General features: G+C 36.4%; 1 long non-coding RNA gene across 1 annotated transcript; it reads left to right on the top strand.

Moving 5' to 3' along the window:
* Positions 1–23,273, top strand: LOC116561666. Its single transcript, XR_004273547.1, has 3 exons — positions 1–200; positions 14,216–14,225; positions 23,238–23,273. It is a non-coding gene; the product is annotated as an uncharacterized LOC116561666 (long non-coding RNA).
* The last annotated feature ends 536 nt before the right edge of the window (positions 23,274–23,809 follow it).

The following is a 23,809-nucleotide window of genomic DNA, read 5'->3' as shown; positions in this document are numbered from 1 at the left end:
TCTCAGCCCAAAATCTCCTTAAGATGATGAGCAACTTGAGCAAAGTCTCAGGATACAAAATCAATGCTCAAAAATCATGAGCATTTCTATACACCAATAACAGACAAACAGAGAGCAAATAATGAGCCAACTCCCATTCACGATTGCTAAAAAGAGAGTAAAATACCTAGGAATACAACTACAAAAAATGTGAATGACCTGTTCTCCAAGTTTTTGACATGCTCCTTTGCTAGCTACTCCCTCCTTCTCATGCTCTTAATTAATGGTTCAAGGTATCCATTAATTTGACATATAGTTACTGAGCACCTACTACATATCATGTATTTTGCTGGATACTGTTGACAAGGTAGAGAAAAAGATATACGCTAACCCTTTCTTGTGGAAATTAGACTCTCTAAGACTTTAAATACCTCCTAAATGATTTCCCATGGCTTTAGTTACTTCCTGTAAATTGGTAAAGCCTAGATTAATATATCACTTTGCAGCATGCACCACTGAGAGCTAGACCCACATTTTACCTTCTTGGAAGATCTTATAGTTTAATAGTCTCAAAATTAACATATTTTAAATGTCGATGCCAATAATCCCACTAGTTAATGGTATCATAAACAAAGATACTTGTCCCCTAAACTCTATGCTCATGGACATCTCCACAAATCGATAGCTGTCAATTCCATATTCTAAATAACATTCCAAATCCTCTTCCTTTTAATTCCTACTCCAAGTTTTTACTTCTAAGCCCTTATAATATGCATTTTTGCAGTTGCCTTTTAACTGACCTCCCGTCTCTGGATTCAGTGCCTCCTGGTGACTCCGTATTACCATCACAATAAAGTCTAAACTATAAAAAGGATCTTAAAATATGAAACCAACATACTTCAACTATTAAAAAGGGAAAACATTCAGGTAACTACAATATAAACAAATCACCACCATATAGAGTGCAGAAAAACTACAACCTGTGAGAAAATTTTGTGACACAAAATGGGCAAAAGATTAGTATTCAAAAAACACAAAGAACTTCTACATATGCACCAGGAAAAAAGTGACTCCATAAAAAATGATAAAAAGAATTAAAAATTTCAGAGAAGACCACCAATGACCAATCACATGAAAAGATGTTACATCTTATTTATAATCAGAGAAACACAAAAACAGAGAGACTTCATTCCACACTCATACTATATTAGCCAAAAATATGGCTACTTTATACCAAGCATCATTTGCATAAGAAACAACATAAATCCTCACTGCTGCTGATAGGAGAGTAAACTGATTTAATCACTTAGGAAAATGCTCTCTAGCAAAACTGAACAACTGTGTAACCTTCCCCCATCCAGCTAAGTCATGGTGAATTAGAGCTGCTTTCATCTTTTCCTGGAGACAAAAGGGACATTAGAACATGGCCATACACCCCAATGGGCAGAAGATGTATCTTTAGTTTATATGGGGGAGCCAGCACCCTCCTTACTCAAAAATATTTCTCAAAGGAACATTAGAAGGTTATTATATACTCCATAATTAGTTATACACCCTAAGCTCTTTCACGTAAAGAAGAAGATACTGCATAGAAGCATTGCTTATGCATATCAAAACAACCATCATGCCCATCAACTGTGAGATTATAAAACTGAGGAAATTATGAAAGTTATAAATTATCTTTACAAGAGAATTCTGCTCCTAATATATCCATGCAAAGAAATGTCAAAATACATACTATTTATCAATTAAATTAAGTCATACATAAGTCAAACACAGAAAGACTCATGATCTCACTTATGTGTGGACACTTGAAAAGTCCAACTGATCAAAGTAGAGAGTAGAATGGTAGTTACCAGAGGCTTGGGGATAGGGAAAGGAAAGGTATAGGGAGCTGCTAATCAAAGGGTATAAAGTTTCAGACAGAAAAAATAGGTTTTGATATCTATTGCACAGCAGGGTGACTATAAACAATAGTAATGTATAATTAAAAGTAACTAAGAGCAAATTTCAAATTTCTCACCATAAAAAAATGATAGGTAACTGAGGTGATAATATGTAAGTCAGCTTGATTTAATCATTCCACATTGTATACATACAGTACCCCATAAATGTTTACAATTACAATTTGTCAATCAAAAATAATAAATAAAGCAAGTTACGCAAGACTACACATAAAATGATTCCATTTACAGAAGTTCAAAAACACGCAAAAGCAACACTGTAGTTTAGTGGTACATACTAGAAAGATAGAAATTATAGAGAAAAGGAAATGATTAACACATTCTAGCTAATGCTGGAAGAAAGGGAGGGAGATGTAATCAGGAAAAGCAAATTGGGAATTTCTAGGGTGTGGCAATGTTCATTCCATAATGATTTAAATCAGGGTGTCCAATTTTTTGGCTTCCCTGGGCCATGTGGAAGTAGAACTGTCTTAAGCCACACATAAATCACACTAACACTAATGACAGCTGATAAGCTAAAAAAAAAAAAAATCGAAAAAAATTTAATAAGGTTTTAACTAAGTTTATGAATTTGTGTTGGGCCACATGCAGACCTTGGGCCACAGGTTGGACAAACTCGATTTGAACTGTATGCACACGATTCCATTTCATTTTATACAATTGCTGTATTTTTAATGGAAAAAATAGATTACCAGCCTCTGTTCTCTACATATCCTTTCACCCTAAGATCCACAGATATGACCTGCTTTCCAGTAGTACAACACACAAACACACACACCCTTTCACCCATAGTTTAATTGCACTATATGATTTGTCATTGTCCAAAAACCAATACATTTACTTTCAATCTGCTCGGATTTTCTATTTGTTACTCCATTTTCTTAGGATGCCCCATCCTTTCCATTTGTTGTTAGGAAGATTTGGTTTAAATGCATTATCTCAGTAAAACTTTTTCCAGTCCCTGCAGACAGGAACATATTTGATGTATTTTGTTATAATTTCAGCTTTTATTTTGGATTCAGGGAGTACATGTGCAAGACACTGAGGTTTGAGGTATGAATAATCTCACCTTCCAGGTAGTGAGCAAAGTACCCAACACATCATTTCCTCTTTTGACTTCCTATGGTACTGTTTGGTTCTCTTCTTACTGCTTTCCTTACATCATGTTCAAGTTATTTATCTGATTTGTTCCTTTGTCCCCATCCTCACTCCATGAGCACAGAGACATCAACTCTTACCTCTATTTTTTAAATTCCTACTTCAACTCTAGCAAGTATTAAGGGCTTAGCAAATTATTTAATGCTAAAGACAAAGAATAAGGATTATTGCAAAATTTGAAACATGATATTATCAAGCTATCTGTTGCATTTGAATCAAAAATCACCATTTACAAAGAAAAACTTATAAAATTCAGAAGCAGCCTACCTCAGACAATAAAAAGTATACAAAAATCAAATAATTGCAGAGACCACAGTTCTCTGACCACAAAAAAAAAAAAAAAAAAAGTGAGGGAAGTTAAAGATACATACTCATAATCTTACAAGACAGAAAACTTGAAAAGGTCAGATATTTGGTACATTTAAGTAGACAATTATATAACTCTTTAAATGATGGCTCAAAACATACTCTTAAAGATAACAAACTCTAGAACTTTTTTTATAAAGACTGGGCCTTGAATTTTTGAATGTTAGAGATAGCCCCCCCTCCCCCAAAAAAACATAAGATAATGTGTTCCTAACACATATAGCAATATTAAGATCTAATGTTTACAAAGGATCTGAATCCTCATCTGCAGCAGAAACCATAATTTGCCCAAGAAGAAAAATTCAAGTGTTTGCAAATCTTAAGAAAAGGCATTCTAGTGGGAATTCTATCCACCTTCAGTGGCCCAATTAATGTCTAATTCATCACAAAAGGTCAATAAATTTCATTACATAGAAAATTGAGTAACTTTCTCCACAACACAACTTAAAAGTAGGAAACTTTGTGGTTTGCTTCCACATTGTGATAGTTCTCCAGCTCCTCATAAACTACAACATGATTTTTTAATATTAAAAATTAAAATGACTTTGTTTCAAGTGACTTAGCAACCTATTTTGAAAACCTGAAGATTTGCTATAGCAGAGGACGTTCATTTTAATGCACAATATAAAAACAATTAGAAACCAGAAATGTTTCAAATCTTTTTGTAATAACATTTTTATTGTGGTAGAACATATTTGATGTATTTTGTTATAATTTCAGCTTTTATTTTGGATTCAGGGAGTACATGTGCAAGACACTGAGGTTTGAGGTATGAATAATCTCACCTTCCAGGTAGTGAGCAAAGTACCCAACACATCATTTTTTAGCCCATGCCCTCCTCCTTCCCGCTGCTGTCCAGTAGTCCCTGCTGTCTATTGCTTCTATCTTTATATCCATTTTCCAATGTTTAGCTTTTACTTATCAGCGAGAACAATGCAGTACTTTTCTGTTCCTGCATTAATTTACTTGGTATAATGCCCTCCAGCTGTATCCATGTGACTGCAAAGAACATTAATTCATTCTTTATGATTGCATACTATTCCACAGTGTACCACATTTTCTTTATCCAATCCAACACTGACTGGCACCTAGATTGACTCCGTATCTTTGCTATTGTGAATAGTGCCACAGTGAAGGTAAGAGTGCGTCTTCTTTGTGGAATGATTTGTTTTCCTTTTGGTATGTACCCAGTAGTTGAATTGCTAGGTCCAATGGTAGTTTTAAGTTCTTTCCAAAATTTCCAAAGTGCTTTCCACAGTGGCTGAACTAATTTGCATTCTCACCAAAAGTGGATAAACCTTTCCTTTTCTCCACAGCTTCACCAACATCTGTTATTTTTTGACTTTTTAATAATAGCCATCCTGATTGGTATGAGATGGTATCTCATTGTGATTTTAATTTGCATTTCTTGGATAGTTAGTGATGATGGGCATTTTTTCATGTTTTTTGGCAACTGCATGTCTTCTTTTGAGAAGTGTTTGTTCATATCCTTTGCCCACTTTTTAATGGGGCTGTTTGTTTTTGCTAGTTGATTTAACTTCCTTATAGATTCTACATATCAAACCTTTGTTGGATGCATAGTTTGCTAATATTTATCTCCCATTCTGTAGGCTGCCTGTTTGCTCTGTTAATGGTTTCTTTGACTGTACAGAAGTTCTTTAGTCAGGTTCCATTTGTCAACTTTAATTGCTTTTGAGAAGTTAGTCACAAATTCTTTGCCAAAGGCTGATGTTGAGCAAGGTATTTCCTAAGTTTTCTTTTTAGGTTTTTATAGTTTGACATCTTACATTTAAATCTTTAATCCACCTTGAGTTAATTTTTATTTTTTTATTTTTTTATATTTTTATTGCATTTTAGGTTTTGGGGTACATGTGAAGAACATGCAAGATTGTTGCATAGGTACACACATGGCAGTGTGATTTGCTGCCTTCCTCCCCTTCACCTATATCTGGCATTTCTCCCCATGCTCTCTCTCCCCAACTCCCCACTGTCCCTCCCCCATTTCCCCCAACAGACCCGGGTGTGTGATGCTCCCCTCCCTGTGTCCATGTGTCCTCATTGTTCAACACCCACATATGAGTGAGAACGTGTGGTGTTTGACACCCTGAACGCGCCCGATCTCATCTGATCTTGGAAGCTAAGCAGGGTTGGGCCTGGTTAGTACTTAGATGGGAGTTAATTTTTATATATGGTGAAACGTAGGTGTCCAGTTTTATCCTTCTACATATGGCTAGCCAGTTATTCCAGCATTATTTATTGAATAGGGGTCCTTTGCTCATTGTTTAATTTTTGTTGACTTTGTCAAAGATCAGATAGTCTTAAGTATGCAGCTTTATTTCTGGGCTCTGCATTCTGTTCCACTGGTCTGTGTGTCAGTTTTTGGTACCAATACCATTCTGATTTGGTTATTGTAGCCTTTTAATAAAGTTTGAAGTCAGGTAATTTCATGCCTCCAGCTTTGTCCTTTTTGCTTAGGATTTCTTTGACATTCAGGCTTTTATGGTTCCATGTGATTTTTAGAATAGTTTTTTCTAATACTGTGAAAAATGGCATTGGTAATTTGATTGGGATAGCACTGAGTCTGTAGAATGTAGAATGTTTTGGGCACTATGGCCATTTTAACTACATTGATTCCTCTAATCCATGAGCATGAAATGTTTTTCCATTTGTTTGTGTCATCTATAAACTGGTTCAGCGGTGTTTTGTAGCTCCTCATGTAAAGATATATTTCACCTCCTTGGTTAGAGATTGTATTCCTAGGTATTTTATATTAATATTTTTGTGGCTATGGTAAATAGGATTACATTATTGATTTGGCTCTCATCTTGAATTCTACTGGTGTATAGAAAAGCTACTCATTTTTATATAGCAATTTTGTAACCTGGAACTTTACTGAAGTTGCTTATTAGTTCTAGGAGCCTTTTGATGGAGTCTCTTGGGATTTCCAGGTATAATGTCATATTGTCAACAAAGAGATAATTTGGCTTCTTCTTTTCCTATTTGGATGCCTTTTTTTTCTTCTGTTTAATTACTCTGATTAAGACTTCCAGTATTGTGTTGAATGAGAATGATGACTGGGCATCCTTATCTTCCTGTTCTTAAAGGGAATGCTTCCAGCTTTTGTTCATTCCGTATGATGTTGGCTGTGGGTTTGTCATAGATGGCTATCATTATATTGAGATATGATCCTTTGATGCCTACCTTCTTGAGGGTTTTTATCATGAATGATGTTGGATTTTATCAAAAGCTTTTTTCTACATCTACTGAGATGATCATACAGGCTTTTTTTTTTTAATTCTGTTTCTAATGGCAGCATTTTAAAGCACTCTCCTTCCATTGGAAAAAGCACTTATTTGATATGTATGTTTAAAAGAAATGGTTTTGATGAATTCATATTATTTTAAACTAATATAACCTACCAATTATAAAATATAAGATAGATAAATGACTTTTATTCCACTTCTTTTGCCAACCTATTCTTCCTTAGCATGGGCAGTATGTTTCAGTATACTGAATAGTAGGAAAAAAAGAAACCGTAAGTAAGGGTTTATTTTTCTCAGCTGACTTCCTCAATGCATTTTCCAGTTGTAGCCTTTTTGCTGGTAAAAAATTTCAATGGATCAAACTCAGGAAAAGGCTCTTGTTCATAATATAAAATGTACATTTGGGGAGACATATGGTATCAACAAAAGCCTCATAAAATGAGGTTTTGCTATTCTTTGGGATTTGGGTCAGTACACATTTGAGAAAACATCTATGGTGGCTAGTATTTTATATACTTTCAGTGGAAGTTAACAGTAGCCAGAGGGAACTAGCTTTGTTTTGTTTTGGGGGAGGGATAACATGGGGAGAAATGCCAGATATATGTGAAGGGGAGGAAAGCAGCAAACCACATTGCCATGTATGTACCTATGCAACAGTCTTGTATGTTCTTCACATGTACCCCAAAACCTAAAACACAATAAAATATATATTAAAAAATAACAATAATAATAAAAAGAAGACATGAAAACAGGTACACCAAAGCTCAGGGACTATGTGCATGCAGCTGATAAAAAACTAATTTTAAAATTTTTCAACACCTCATTGACAGGGCTATCAAGGAATTTACCTAGGGAGGTTTTCTCTTTTTCTGTTTTTTGTTTTGTTTTGTTTTGTTTTATTTTGCATTCTGACACTCAGCAATTCAGTTTTATCCACTGAATTTCAGCTATATTTTTAATTTCCAATACTCTCACAAAAATGCTCGAAACAACTATGGCCATGAGCAATTGCCGTAACTACCCGTATAATCAAATGCTCCCGAAGATATACTAGGATGACTCTTCAAGACCAGATATATAAAACATCCTGCCTCACACAGCCATGTTCTGCCACTCCATCCAAATGGGGGATTTGCTTCTACACAGATCATTTAGCACTAGAATTTTAAAAACTGGTTATGGCTACAAACAGCACACCAAGTCCCAACATGCTACAGACACATTAGAAGGACAATCTAGAAGCTGAGGAGACAACAAACTCTTACCCAGTCTTACATAACATCCCATAGAGTTTTGGGCAACTTACAGTTGATTGATAAATAGTGAATATATGTGCATATAATTGAACTTAGGATAAAAATACTGTAAAATATAAAAATGCTGAAAATTTTCATGGCGTGTCTTCACTCTAATTGGTATGTTAAGTGTTAGATTTGCTTTATAGAAAATTTGTCCTGGTTTATTCCTGGGATAATGGTTGAAGGGTAGAAAAGTCCACGATCTGGTTTTCATCAAACATTGATATTTGCTCCTCTGGTAAAAAAGAAATGTAAACTAAATTTTCAAAATCATGTTTACTATACTGAGTAAACCCAATTGGTATGTAGAATATTCCAGGAATCTTTTTATATCAGCTTTGATGTAAAGTGCTAATAGGATTTTGTAATACCTGATAAAATAAAAATTATTCTCATTAAGAAAATGTCAACTTGTTGTATAAGAAATGTGGAATATGTTTTTCTTTTCTACTTCTGTAGAAAAGAAAAAAAAAGTTTCATTGGACTTATTTGAGCAATTTGGTGTAATTCTGCTGTAAACAACCACAAATCTCAAACATTCAAATGTATTTTCATATTAGTTAGAAGTCTCAGTTGGCTGACTTCCACTTTCTCTATCCCTCTCACTAAGTATAACTAAAATCTCTGCACATTGCATATGTAATAAACATGAGAAGAAACTGAAAAATGGAAAGAAGATCGTCAACCTGCTAGGCACTTTGGGTCCCAAGCAATGACACAGTGGCAGGTTTCCTGCGTTTTCTTTTGTTTTCATATTTCCCATATTTAGAGCTGGAAAAGTCAGCAACTCTAAAACATCTCTGGGCACAGACAGAAAAAGGCTGCCTCAATATACACCTGCTCTCTCATGCCAACATTGGGAAAGGGAAAGCTTAACAAGACAGTGTTTAAATAATAATTGCATTACTCTGGTTGAACATCTGAGAAAAAGTTGCAGCCCTATCCCCACCTCATACTAGCAAGATTTCACCCCCACCCAGTGGTAGCGAGGTACCCTCATCCTATCTAAACCCAGTAGTGACAAGCGAGGTCTGGTAGAGAATCAAGACTTTCACCATTGCCCAGTGCCAATGAGATTAGTCCCTCCCAGTCTCTCTCCACTCCCACCCCAAGGCACTCCTGCCCCACCCAGCCAGGGTGTTGTTATCAGCTGAGGCCTAGTGAGTAGACTGTTCAGTAGTAATGAAGAGACCTCCCTCCCATCACACCTCCTAGCTCCTCATGCCATGGAGGCCAAGTGAGGAATCCAGACCTCCCCCACAACCTGTCAGTAATAAGTTCATGACTAGCCCCTTCCCCTGCTGGAGCAGTGTCCAAGGAAGCCAAATAAAATGGAATACTTAAGATTTACAGGTTCATACTGTAATCCCCCAAATGTTCAAATTTTAATTTAAAAATTACTTATATTAAGAAGAGGGAAAACCACACCTAATATGAACCAAAAGGTAATCAATAGATGTCAACACTGAGATGACAGATGTTAGAATTATCTGACAAAAATTTGAAGGCAATCATACTTTAAAGAAAAAATATGAACATACTTGAAATACATTTAAAAAAAAAAAAACTCAGTGAAGATGTAAAGAATATAAAGAAGAACCAAATGGAAAATTTTGATAACTGAAAGAAACAACTCAAATTTTAAAACTCATTGAAAAGACTTGACAGTAGAAGGGAGAGGACAGAAGAAATAATTAGTGAGCTTGCAGAACAATTGAAATTATCCACTCCGAACACCAGTGAGGAAATGAACAGCAAAACAAATGAAAGAGGCTCAGGGACCTGTGAGACCTGAAAATTTCTAACATTTATTTTATCAGAATTGTAGAAACAGAGGAGCAAGAGAGTGGGACCGGAAGGAAAAATTCAAAGAAATAATGTCTAAAAACTTCCCAAGTTAGAATTCTGTAAACTTTTTTCTCTTATATGACAAATAACCTATTTGACTAGATTAATTAAATTTTATTTATTTCTACTGGAGTCGATTTTAACTCGCTCAGCCAGAATATTTTTATGATTTTACTCATGCCTAACAGTAATTCAAGGTGAGCTGTGCTTATGAATAAGTGAAGGTAAGAAAACATAAGTGTATTAGGTATCAATCATGTTTTACTGAGACAGAGTCAAACTCTGTCAACCAAGCTGAAGTGCAGTGGTGAAATTTCAGCTCACTACAACCTCCACCTTCCAGGCTCAAGTGATTTGCATGCCTCAGCCTCCCAAGTAGCTGGGATTACAGATGTGCATCACCATATCTGGCTATTTTTATTTATTTATTTATTTTTAATAGAGATGGGGTTTCACCATGTTGGCCAGGCTGGTCTTGAACGTGTGACCTCAAGTAATCTACCCCCCCCTTCACCCTCCCAGGGTGCTAGGATTACAGGTGTGAGCCACCATGCCCAGCATCAATAATGTATTAATAGAAGTTAATTGATTTGAAGGCACAAGAAAAAAATTAAATGTAATATAAAAAGACAGAGGGATGACCTATAAATACTATAACTTGATACATATCTAAGAAAAACAAGTTGAAAATTTAAAATTGTTAGAGGCTCTACACATATAAAGGAAAAACCAGTAACAGCCACTCCAAAAACATGCCAAATGGTAAAGAGAATCAACACAATGAAGAATCTGCATCAACTAATGGGCAAAACAGCCAGCTAGCACCAAAATGGCAGTATCAAATTCACACATAACAATATTAACCCTAAATGTAAATGGACTAAATGCCCCAATTAAAAGATACAGACTGAGGTCTCGGAGGCAACACAACCTTTCTACAACCATCTGATCTTTGACAAACCAAACAAAAACAAGCAATGGGGAAAGGATTCCCTGTTCAATAAATGGTGTTGGGAAAGCTGGCTAGCCATGTGCAGAAAGCAGAAACTGGACCCCTTCCTGACACCTTACACTAAAATTAACTCCAGATGGATTAAAGACTTAAACATAAGACCTAACACCATAAAAACCCTAGAAGAAAATCTAGGCAAAACCATTCAGGACGTAGGTGTAGGCAAGGACTTCATGACCAAAACGCCAAACGCATTGACAACAAAAGCCAAAATAGACAAATGGGACCTAATCAAACTCCACAGCTTCTGCACAGCAAAAGAAACAATCATTAGAGTGAATCGGCAACCAACAGATTGGGAAAAAATTTTTGCAGTTTACCCATCTGACAAAGGGCTGATATCCAAAATTTACAAAGAACTAAAGCAGATTTACAAGAAAAAAACTAACAAGCCCATTCAAAAGTGGGCAAAGGATATGAACAGACACTTCTCAAAAGAAGACATACGTGAGGCCAACAAACATATGAAAAAATGCTCATCATCACTGGTCATCAGAGAAATGCAAATCAAAACTACATTGAGATACCATCTCACGCCGGTTAGAATGGCGATCATTAAAAAATCTGGAGACAACAGATGCTGGAGAGGATGTAGAGAAATAGGAACACTTTTGCACTGTTGGTGGGAGTGTAAATTAGTTCAACCATTGTGGAAGACAGTGTGGCGATTCCTCAAGGACCTAGAAATAGAAATTCCATTTGACCCAGCAATCCCATTACTGGGTATATATCCAAAGGATTACAAATCGTTCTACTATAAGGACACGTGTACACGAATGTTCATTGCAGCACTGTTTACAATAGCAAAGACCTGGAACCAACCCAAATGCCCTTCGACGATAGACTAGATAGGGAAAATGTGGCACATATACACCATGGAATATTATGCAGCCATCAAAAACGATGAGTTTGGGTCCTTTGTAGGGACATGGATGAACCTGGAAACCATCATTCTCAGCAAACTGACAGAAGAGCAGAAGATCAAACACCGCATGTTCTCACTCATAGGCGGGTGTTGAACAATGAGAACACATGGACACAGGGAGGGGAGCACTACACACTGGGGTCAGTTGGGGGGAAATAGGGGAGGGATGGTGGGGGGTGGGAAGCTGGGGAGAGATAGCAAGGGGAGAAATGCCAGATGTAGGTGATGGGGAGGAAGACAGCGAATCACACTGCCACGTGTGTTCCTATGCAACAATTTTGCATGTTCTTCACATGTACCCCAAAACCTAAAATGCAATAAAATAAATAAAGGGGAAAAAATAAAAAAATAAAAAAAATAAAAATAAAATAAATAAATAAATAAATAAATAAATAAAAAAGATACAGACTGGCAAATTGGATAAAAAGCCAAAACCCATTGGTGTGCTGTATCCAGGAAACCCATCTCACATACAAGGATACACAAAGGCTCAAAATAAAGGGATGGAGGAAGATTTACCAAGCAAATGAAGAGCAAAAAAAAAAAAAAGCAGGAGTTGCAATTCTCATCTCTGATAAATTAGACTTTAAAGCAACAAAGATCAAAAGCGACAAAGAAGGACATTACATAATGGTAAAAGGATCAATGCAACAAGAAGAGCTAACCATCCTAAATATATACGCACCCAATACAGGAGCACCCAGATACATAAGGCAAGTTCTTAATGACTTACAAAGAGACTTAGACTCTCACACAATTATAGTGGGAGGCTTTAACATCCCATTGTCAACATTAGACAGATCAACCAGACAGAAAATTAACAAGGATATCCAGGACTTAAACTCAGACCTGGACCAAGCAAACCTAATAGACATTTACAGAACTCTCCACCCCAAATCCACAGAATATACATTCTTCTCAGCACCACATCACACCTACTCTAAAATTGACCACATAATTGGGAGTAAATCACTCCTCAGCAAATGCAAAAGGACGGAAATCGTAACAAACAGTCTCTCAGACCACAGTGCAATCAAGTTAGAACTCAGAATTCAAAAACTAACCCAGAACCGCACAGTTTCATGGAAACTGAACAACTTGCTCTTGAATGTTGACTGGATAAACAATGAAATGAAGGCAGAAATAAAGATGTTCTTCGAAACCAACGAGAATGAAGACACAACATACCAGAATCTCTGGGACACATTTAAAGCAGTCTCTAGAGGAAAATATATAGCAATAAGTGCCCACATGAGAAGCAAGGAGAGATCAAAAATTGACACCTTATCGTCAAAATTGAAAGAGTTAGAAGAGCAAGATCAAAAAAACTCAAAGTCTAGCAGAAGACAAGAAATAGCTAAGATCAGAGCAGAACTGAAGGAGATAGAGACACAAAAAACCCTTCAAAAAATCAACAAATTTAGGAGCTGGTTTTTTGAAAAGATCAACAAAATAGGCAGACCACTAGCCAGATTAATAAACAAGAAAAGAGAGAATAACCAAATTGATGCAATAAAAAACGATAAAGGGGATATCACCACAGATTCCACAGAATTGGTGATTCTGATTTGAATTGGATGATTCAAATCATCATCAGAGATTATTACAAACAACTCTATGCACATAAAATAGTAATCCTGGAATAAATGGATAAATTCCTGGACACTTGCCTCCTCCCAAGCCTAAACCAGGAAGAAGCCAAAACCCTGAACAGACCTATAACAAGGTCTGAAGTTGAGGCAGCAATTAAGAGCTTACCACTCAAAAAAGGCCCAGATCCAGATGGGTTCACAGCCGAATTCTACCAGACATACAAAGAGAAGCTGGTACCATTCCTTCTGAAACTATTCCAAACAATACAAAAAGAGGGAATTCTTCTCAAATCATTTTATGAGACCAACATCATCCTGATTCCAAAACCTGGCAGAGACTCAACAAGAAAAGAAAACTTCAGGCCAATATCCATGATGAACATAGATGCAAAAATCTTCAATAAAATACTGGCAAGGGGAGGCTGAATTCAGTTTTATAACAAGCCCATTCTTGCTCTAACAATCTCCTGCAACAATGACATTAATCCATGCACCAGGGCAGATCCCTCATTACCTAATTAATTCTTTAAATTCTTTTAAAATTCTCACCTCTTAACATTAGCATTGGAGATAAAGTTTCCAAAACATAAACTTTGGGAGATACATTCAAACCATAGCAAATAGTGAATACTATGTATAAAATAAAATAAAATAAAATAAAAATTCACTACTAAAGTCACACAAAAAGAATTTTTAAAAATATATTAGTTTAAATAAAAATATTAAGTTAGCATGTGTTTATAACCACTTAATTGAGAAATACATTAGCAGAACTGATAACCCAGAAATATCACCTATGAAATTATAAAGCATCAAGGAGGTAAATAAAGGTTTTCTCATTTTTCCCTTAGAACCTCACTTATGAGTGTTGATACATTACTATCCATCACTTCAGGCCAAATGACCCAGTAATGCAGATTATTGCAAAGAGAGTAATGCTAAATGCAGCAGTTCCCAGAATAACTGACGAGGGAAGTTTATGAGGAGCTATTTTTATAAAAAGCATTATTAATAATTATAGGATTCATCTTACATGACATTTGCATCATTCTGTTACATGAAGAAAGTACTGCATGTGGAGTAGACGGCTACCTATAATTTATTATGCTAAAGGTACCCTTGACACATTATGACAGAATAACAATTTTTAAGACAACTGTCTTTTCCAACCTCAGGAGAGTTCAGAACTTTTGTATGTTGATAATACTCCATGTAAAATTTTTCCCTTGTAGTTCACATTAAAATTTGTATGACTAACAGAAATTCAGTGTGTTACTTCTCTCACATATATCTTTCCTTTACTAGGAAAAAAAAATCATCAAAATGACTTTGACGCCAAGATGAATTTTAAGACATCAACCAGTAAGTAACATAAGAATTGGAAATTATCCCCAGGAGCTCTCAAATCTCAATGTCAAAGAGTTCTTGATTTTCTGGGTACAGCTGATATTATGTGTACCAGAAACACTGAGCTAGAGGAATATTTTCCAAGAGTGGTAAGGCAAAAATAAGGATAAACGTTCAGAAAAAAAAGGACTCTAAAAAAAATACCAAATTATAAGAGAAGATACTGAATAATTTTTTGTCCCATGTCATGATTAGGTTATTGACATTTCTTGTGATTGCACAGATCATTGTTTTCTCCATGCACAATCTGAAAAATAAAATAATGATGGTAATGTCCACTTATCACCAGTAAACAATCAGGGCAAGTCATCTGTTTGTTTCACAAAAATTTATCGAGTGCTTTTCTATGTGCTAAGCAGTTCACGGCCAGAAGAATAAAGACAAGTGATTTTTCAAAAAGAAAAAAAAAAAAAAAAAAAAAACCACTTTTATTAAAGAGAATCTCTGTGCAGAAAAATATAGGGCCAGCCACAGTGGCTCACACTTGTAATCCGAACACTTTGGGAGACCGAGGCAGGCAGATCACTTGAGCTCAGGAGGTTGAGACCAGCCTGGGTAACATGGTGAAACCACATCTCTACAAAAAAATTTAAAAAGCAGCTGGGCATGGTGACTTGCACCTATAGTCCTGGCTACTCAGAAGGCTGGGGTAAAAGGATGGCTTGAACCAGGAAGGATGAGGTTGCTGTGAGCCATGATCATGCCACTGCATTCCAGCCTGAGTGACACAGCCAGACCCTGTCACAATGTCACAAAAAAGAGTGTGTGTGTGTATGTGTGTGTGTGTGTGTATGTGTGTACAAGCACCATGGGAATACAAATAAAAGAGTAACACATCCTGCTGAGTTGAAAATTCAGAGAAAATTATAATGTAATTACATTTGCTATGTGTCTTATGGAAGTCTGCTAATTATACAAATTATGGAGGGGAAGAGTTTTTCTGACAAATCATATAACACAAAGAAGGGCATACAGGTGTTCACATCCTTGCAGTATTTTTAGAATCACAAATGATAATCCAGTTATCAAAGGAACATCAAAGTTAGAGGAAAAGGTCAGCAGTAAGAATAGCAATATAGGTTGCAGGCAATTATGCAATGAAACGGCCAGTATACTCTGTTGAGCATTTAAACTTGACTCTTTCTGCAGCTGTTGGAAGTGTCACTTATGATAGTATAAAGCAAGAGACTTAAAACTAGAGCTTATGGGTCAAACCTGGGCCACCGCCTGCTCTTCTACAACCTGTGAGTTAAGAATGATTCATATACTTTTTAAAGGCGCTTAAAAATGAAAACTAAATAGTTCATGTCACATGAAACACACAAAATTCAAATTTCAATGTCCATAATTAAAGTTTTACTGAAGCACAAGCATATCCATTTGTTTATATATTGTATATGCTGCTTAAGAGTTACAATGGCAAATGTTAGTTGTAACAGAGACTGTATTGCCACAGAGCCTAAGTTATTTGCCATCTGTCCCTTTATAAAAGATGCTTTGAGTCAGAGAAGATACTGAAACCATGGAGATCTACTTAATAAAACTATTGCAATGGTTCAGGTTGTTAGCATTATTCCAGAACAAGTGGCATGGTGGAAACACATGAAATGCATATTTAAGAGACTTCTAAGTAGCACAATCATCAAAACTTAAATGAATCAATGGGAGGAAGCAATTTATTTCCTGTAATTTCTAAGAGTGTGATTTCTAAGAAAAGCCAATTTCTTATTTGTTTTCAAGGGATTGCTCTTGAGTATTTTCAGTGATGCAGCTGTTAGTCACATTTTTTATGCAGTCTTGATGCAGTCTTAAACACTGGCAAAATTATCCAAAGCTTCAAACAGGCTAATTATTCTGGATACTGTTTTTCTTCCTGGTGTAAATTGGTGGGGATAGAAACGACAACAAGTTTCTGAGAGAGATGTCAACTGATTTTTTTTCTTGTTTATTTGTTTCACTAATGAGCAAGAAGAAGGAAGAAGGGGTACTAGGACTTGGGCTTTGAGAACCCAGGGCACTCCCATAGGGCAAAGAGGAGTGGGCCTTGGAGACACAAAGGCCATGAATGGTGGACATGCAGAGATTGTGGTGGTCACCATGTCTGGCACGGCTGACGGCCTCTAGAAGCATATGATCTACAGACAATTTTCAATATTCTTCCTTCACAAAGTGTTAGATCACCAAGATCTGTTAATTCTCCACAGCCTCTTCTTTGGTACCTGTGTCCCTGCTCTGTTGTTTAGGTAAAACCTACAGAGGAACGTGGAGTAGCAGAGCAGAGGAGGAAAAGCAACAGCGGAGGCCAAGACCCTCCCCTAGGACTCTCAGCAGTCACAGGGAAGAGGATGGGCTTCCTCGGTCCTGTGGGCTGAGGCTTTTGCTACTACATTTGTAAATTAAAGGATGATCCAGGAGTGCTGAAAACTTGGGGATACTTCCGTTCTCACAAATAAATATGATGCATGGGACAGGCATGGAGGTTCATGCCTGTAATACCAGCACTTTGGGAGGCCTAGGTGAGAGGATCACTTGATCCCAGGAGTTCAAGACCAGCTGGGCAACATAGGAAGACCTTGTCTCTACAAAAAAATAAAATAAAAAGTAAGTGTGATATAATTTCTGCTCTGAAAGGACTGAAAGTTTGGGACCTCGATGAACAGGTAGGATTCAAACTTGCTCTAGGCAGGTGAGAAAGTTTGAGCAAAGGGAAGAAAGTGGAAAATCCCAGAGCCAGTAGGGGTTTGTTGTTTTTTCTTCCTCTTTTAACTGGGAGAAGAAAAGGGCTCTCTCTGTTCCAAAAAACTTACTTAAAATGCACTTTTGGAACGCAATCCATTTATTTATAAGCTAGTGCCTTCCTGCATAGATTAGAAAAACAAAATGTACTTAGTCTTCACAGATGCATGGCCAGAAAGAGATATTTCCAGTTGAAAAATGAAAACACGAACAATTATTTTCAATCCTTCATTTGCAGCCAGTAATGAGGTGGCATTTTAATTCCATAAAGTTATTATAACTACATAAAAATCCATCATCACGTACCATTTAGAGTCTTAATCTATCAATGTGTTTTTAAATGTTTAAACACAAAGATCATGTTTAATTGAGTTACATGATTGCAGTAAATCTTTCCCATTTCTCGGCAGATTTTCAAAGACTTCTAATATTTACGTAAAGGTAATATAAACACAGTAACTATATAATAACTTATCTTGCATGTGCACCAGCATCACTTTTACCAACTTTTAAAATATTTGCATAGATACTGCTCTTATAACATTCAACGATCTTTCCCACTATACTGTCTCCAAATGCTCATAAGAAAAGTTGAGGAGGAAATACCTACAATTTTTTTAAAGAGGAAACTAGCTGCAGAAAAGAGATTGACCCCCAAACCACAAAACCACTTCCTGGTTTTATCTCCCAACTCCTAATCTACAGCTCTTGCCAATGACACCTCCCTTGAGGCCATAGGGATCCCCAGGTATACAGGATCTCAAAATAAAAGGATCAGCCCTAAAAATAAATCAGATAACTTGGATTATGAATTTGAATGGAATTAACTGCACATTTTAGGAAATTAAAACCATCTTTGATAGTGTTCATCTGTTAATTCCAGCAGTACAATAATGCAGAGACTGGGGGACAGACACATTCATAGTTGGAGTAATCTGTTGATATCTAGCAAATATTTATTTGTATTTCAAACTGTATAAAGTGTTTGAGTTACACATAGAATAAACCATACATTTGAAAGCACTGCAGTTAGCCAAAGCAATTTTCAGTTCTATTGTATCAAAGGTAAAATCACTATTATCTGAGGCTGACTATACAGAAAGAAAAAAAATACAGATTTGAATTGATTTAACAAAGAAAATGAATTATGATGGTCTGATAAAGCAAAAATTAGGGAAAAACTTATGAGATAAATTTTCTCATCAGCATGTCTGTCTCATGCTCTAAGCAACATGACCTACACTAATTGGGGCCGTTGTTCCACAGAAAGGAAGTAGGGCCACTTTTTTTTTCCGTCTGTTTTTCCTTGAGGAAATAATGTTAATCATATGGAGCAAGTGAATATAAAAGATAAAAAAATGTTTTCAGATGCCACATGTAACAACGCAGAAGATGGAGCAAATTTAGTCATTTTTTAATTGAGAACACTCTCTACTAGTGAGTGATACTCTTGAGAAACAGAATTAACTTAAACTTTTCCTAAATGTAAGAGTCTGCTGAACAGGCGTACATGACACAAGTCTCCAACACAGAAGATGAGACACAAAGTGCAACACAGTAGACTTCCCTATGCCGAGACTGCTCACCTCTCACAGGCAAGAACCACGTCTGTCCACCTCGTGCTGCTACTGCCTGACTTAAGATATTAGCATTTAGTAGGCACGCAGTCAGTATGTTTGAATGCATGAATAAAGTGCCATGGCAAACTGGATTTCCTGACTCGCTAAGACTTAAAAATGAGCCCTAGATTGCCAAACTTCAAGGAATTCATGTACTTGAAACTGCATTTAGCCCCCAAGCATTTCTGGTAAGTTTCTCTGGTCACTTAAAATATTCCTTCAGAACTTCAGAGGCACTTGGTGCCTCAGGGCGGCTTTTTTTTTTTTTTTTTTGTATTTTATTTTAAATTCCAAGATACACGTGCAGGATGTGCAGATTTGTTACAAAGATATGTGTGCCACTGTTGTTTGCTGCACCTATCAATTCACCATCTAGTTATTAAGCCCAGAATGCATTAGCTATTTATCCTGATGCTATCCCTCCTGCAAGCCCCAAAACAGGCCCCAGTGTATGTTATTCCCCGCCTTGTGTCCACGTGTTCTCACTGTTCAGCTCCCACTAATAAGTGAGAACATGGAGTGTTTCGTTTTCTGCTCCTGTGTTAGTCTGCAGAGGATAATGGCTTCCAGCTCCATCCAGGTCCCTGCAAAGGACATAATCTCATTCCTTTTTACAGGTGCATAGTATTCCATGGTGTGTATGTACCACGTCTTCTTTACCCAGTCTATTGAAGATGGGCATTTGGGTTGATTCCATGGCTTTGCTATTGTGAACAGTGCTGCAATGAACATATGCATGCATGTATCTTTATAACAGAATGATTTATATTCCTTTGGGTATATACCCAGTAATGGGATTGCTGAGTCAAATGGTACTTCTGGTTCTAGATCCTTCAGGAATCACCATACTGTCTTCCACAATGGTTGAACTAATTTATATTCCCACCAGCAGTGTAAAAGCATTCCTGTTTCTCCACAGCCTCGCCAGCATCTGTTGGTTCTTGACTTTTTAATAATCATCATTCTCACTGGTGTCAGATGGTATCTCATTGTGGTTTTGATTTGCATTTCTCTAATGATGGTGAGGTTGAGCTTTTTTTCATATGTTTCTTGGCCACTCAAATGTCTTTTGAGGAGTGTTCATGTCCTTTCAGAGCTGTTATTAAGGACAGTATTATACAGTGTAGGGGAAAAATGATACTTAGGCTATTTACAAATAAATTATTAGACTATGTTATCTACAAGTTATAGGTTAACTGTAAGTCAACTTATACTTAAATAAATTGAATAGAGCATCATTCCTTAAAACAGTGTGATTTAGATTTAATATCTAAGTTTACTCTCTTTTCAGTAACTTGACTGTCTTCATTTTCTTAAAAACACACCCACATGGTTTATTCACCTGTTATATTTTTATGAGCACATTTTATGTACTGGAAGTACAGTGGCAAAGAAAACAGACAAACCCCTGCCTTCACTGAGTTCATATTCCACTTTAGAAAGAAGACAAACAATTAAATACATAAATAATCAAAATATATACTTTGCCAGAGATTGAGATAAGCTATGAAGAAAAAAGGTGAGGTAGGGATGTAGGGTATATACAAGGAAACGGAATGCAATTCTAATGAAGGCAGACAAGTAAGTTTTTGCTGATCTGCTATCTCAGCACAGACCCCAAGGAGGTGAGGCAGATGACCGTGCAACTATCTGGGGGGAAAATGCTTCAGGAATATGGATCAGAGAGTGCAGACACCTGACGTATGTTTTGTTTGTTTGTTTAAAAAAAAAAAAAAAAAAAAAAAAAACAAGGAGATATTAAGGCCAGAGTGAGTGAGGAGAGTGATCTTGGGAACAGGCCTAGAAATTGAAACCACAGAGGTAATGGTTGCATCATCTGTGAAGTCTGATACACCATTGTATAAACATTAGATTTTTACCCAGGTATATAGCCAATGGAGAGCATAGAAGACGAAAGCAACTTGACCCAAGCTGTATTAAAATAAATGCTCATGCTACTGTGTTAAGAACAGAGGCTGGGGGCCAGACGAGAAGCAGGGAGAAGAGTTAGGGGCACTTCAATAATCCAGGCAATAGAGAATTGACCAATTATCAGACTGAGGAGTCAGAGATTTCAAAATAGCAATGTGACTGTTAAAAACCCAGTTGGAGACAGAGAGAACAACAGTGAGTTTCCTGTTCTGAATAATAAGATGGCTGTTATTATTTTGAAGTATGTTCCTTCCATGCCCAGTTTGTTGAGAGTTCTTAACATGAAGCGATGTTGACTTTTACTGAAAGCCTTTTCTACATCTATTGAGATAATAATTGGGGGTGTTTTTTTAGTTCTTTTTATGTGATGAATCACATTTATTGATCTGCGTATATTGAATCAACAACCTCCATCCCAGGGATAAAACCTACTTGATATTTAACTATCCACAGGTCTAAGCTAAGCTTGCAGCATAGGCAGGAGCAGCCCAAAACACATGCTGTCATCCAGCAAACAGTAAAGAGAAGGCAGAAAAGGTCTCAACCAGATTCCTTATCTCAATTGTATAATTTTCTCCTTTCCCTCTGGAGAAGAGCAAGTGAAGGGTAGAGAAAACCTGCAAAGGCACAGTAAAAGGGACCCTCCCAGTTGGAATCAGAGAAGAGAGGAATATCTCTCTCCCGACCCCATCTTGCTTTTCGTTCACTTAATGTACAAGGTTTAACTGTTAAGCTCATGATAAAGCAAGAATATTAGACATTACATGGGACAAAGTCAGCAGACTATCAGGAAAGTCTTGTCCCCACCTTTATGAGGTTACTCTCCTAATACTAACTCCTGCTCCACTGTGGATCCACCTCAGACTACTGGTGATCAGGATGGATTTCACCCCCACAATGCTCTGACGTGTGTATTAATAAAATCAGGATGACCTTTTTCAAGTCTGGACAATCCATCTCTGTTCTATTTCTTATCACAACTTATTTCCAGCCACATTGGCCAATACTCATGAGAATTTCTGCAATGAGATTAAATAATATCAAGATACCTCATATAGTAAAAATACAATAAACTAAAGATACCCAAATTTGGCTATGAATGCTATCCTATCAAATTCACAAAAAAATAATAAAATCTGAAGATTAGTTCAAATAAAGATAAAACCCAAAAATTTATAAATCCAAGAGATGCAAAGTATGAAGGAAAATTATCTTACTTTTCTACCAACCAGAAAAAGTCCAGGAACAGATGGCTTTACAGACAAACTTTACCAGATGAGTTGATATTACCAAGAGTTGATACCATTCCTACTAAAGCTATTCCAAAAAAAAAAATGGAGGAGGAAGGACTCTTCTCTGACTCATTCTATGAAGCCAGTATCATTGATACTAAACCTTGACAGAGACACAAGAAAAATAGAAAACTTCAGCCAATATCTTTGATGAACATCAAAAAGGTAATTCATCACAATCAAGTAGGCTTTATCTCTGGGATGCAAGTTTGGTTCAACATACACAATTCAATAAATGTGAATCACCACATTAAAAAAAAAAAAAAGAAAAAAGAACACATGATTATCTCAATACATGCAGAGGTTTTGATAAAATTCAACATCCGGTCATGTTAAAAACCTTCAACAAACTAGATATTAAAGGAACATACTTCAAAATAATAAGAGCCACCTATGACAAACCTATAGCTAACATCACACTTAAAAGGCAAAAGCTGGAGCCATTCTCCTTGAAAACTAGCACAAGACAATGATGCCCTCTGACCATTCCTATTCAACATAGTCCAGGCCAGGGCAATCAGGCAAGAAAAAGAAATAAAAGCCATCCAAATAGGAAGAAAGGAAGGCAAACTATCCCTGTTTGTAGATAATATAATTCTATACCTAGAAAACTCCCACAAGTCTCTGCCCAAAAGCTCCTAGATAATGATGAACAACTTCAGCAAAGTTTCAGAAGACAAAAATCAGTGTACAAAAATCAACAGCATTCCTATACATCAACAACGTCTAAGCTGAGAGCAAAATCAAGAATGCAATCTAATTAATCATAACCTCGAAAAGAATAAAATACCTAGGAATATAGTTAAACCATAGAAGTTAAAAAGAAAAAAATATCTGTATAACAAGAATTATAAAACACTGCTCAAAGAAATTATACAAGACACAAACAAATGGAAAAACTTTCCATGCACATAAGAAGGATCAATATCATTAAAATGGCCATATTTTCCAAAGCAATTTACAGATTCAATGCTATTCCTATCAAACTACCAATGGCATTCATCACAGAATTAGAAATAGCTACTTTAACAGTCATATGGAACTTAAAGAGACCAAAAAGAAAAGGCAACCCTAAGCAAAAAGAGCAAAGCTGGAGGCATCACATTACCTGGATTCAAACTCTACTACAAGACTACAGTAATCACAACAGGATGATACTGATACAAAATCAGACATGTAGATCAATGGAACAGCACTGAGGGCCCAGAAATGATACAATACAACTACAGCCATCTGATCTACATCAAAATCAACAAAAACAAACAATGAGGGAAGGGCTCCCTGTCCAATAAGCGGGTAAGTGGCTAGCCATATGCAGAAGATTGAAACTAGACTCCTTTCTTATACTGTAAACAAAAATAAACTCAAGATGGATTAAAGGTTAAAAGTACAAACCTAAAATCGTATAAAAATCCTGG

This window comes from Sapajus apella, unplaced genomic scaffold, assembly GCF_009761245.1.
Source record: "Sapajus apella isolate SASKATOON/1434 unplaced genomic scaffold, GSC_monkey_1.0 scaffold30, whole genome shotgun sequence".
NCBI lineage: Eukaryota > Metazoa > Chordata > Mammalia > Primates > Cebidae > Sapajus > Sapajus apella.
The sequence above is the reverse complement of the archived record's forward strand: the minus strand, read 5'-3'. Positions and strand labels throughout refer to the sequence as shown.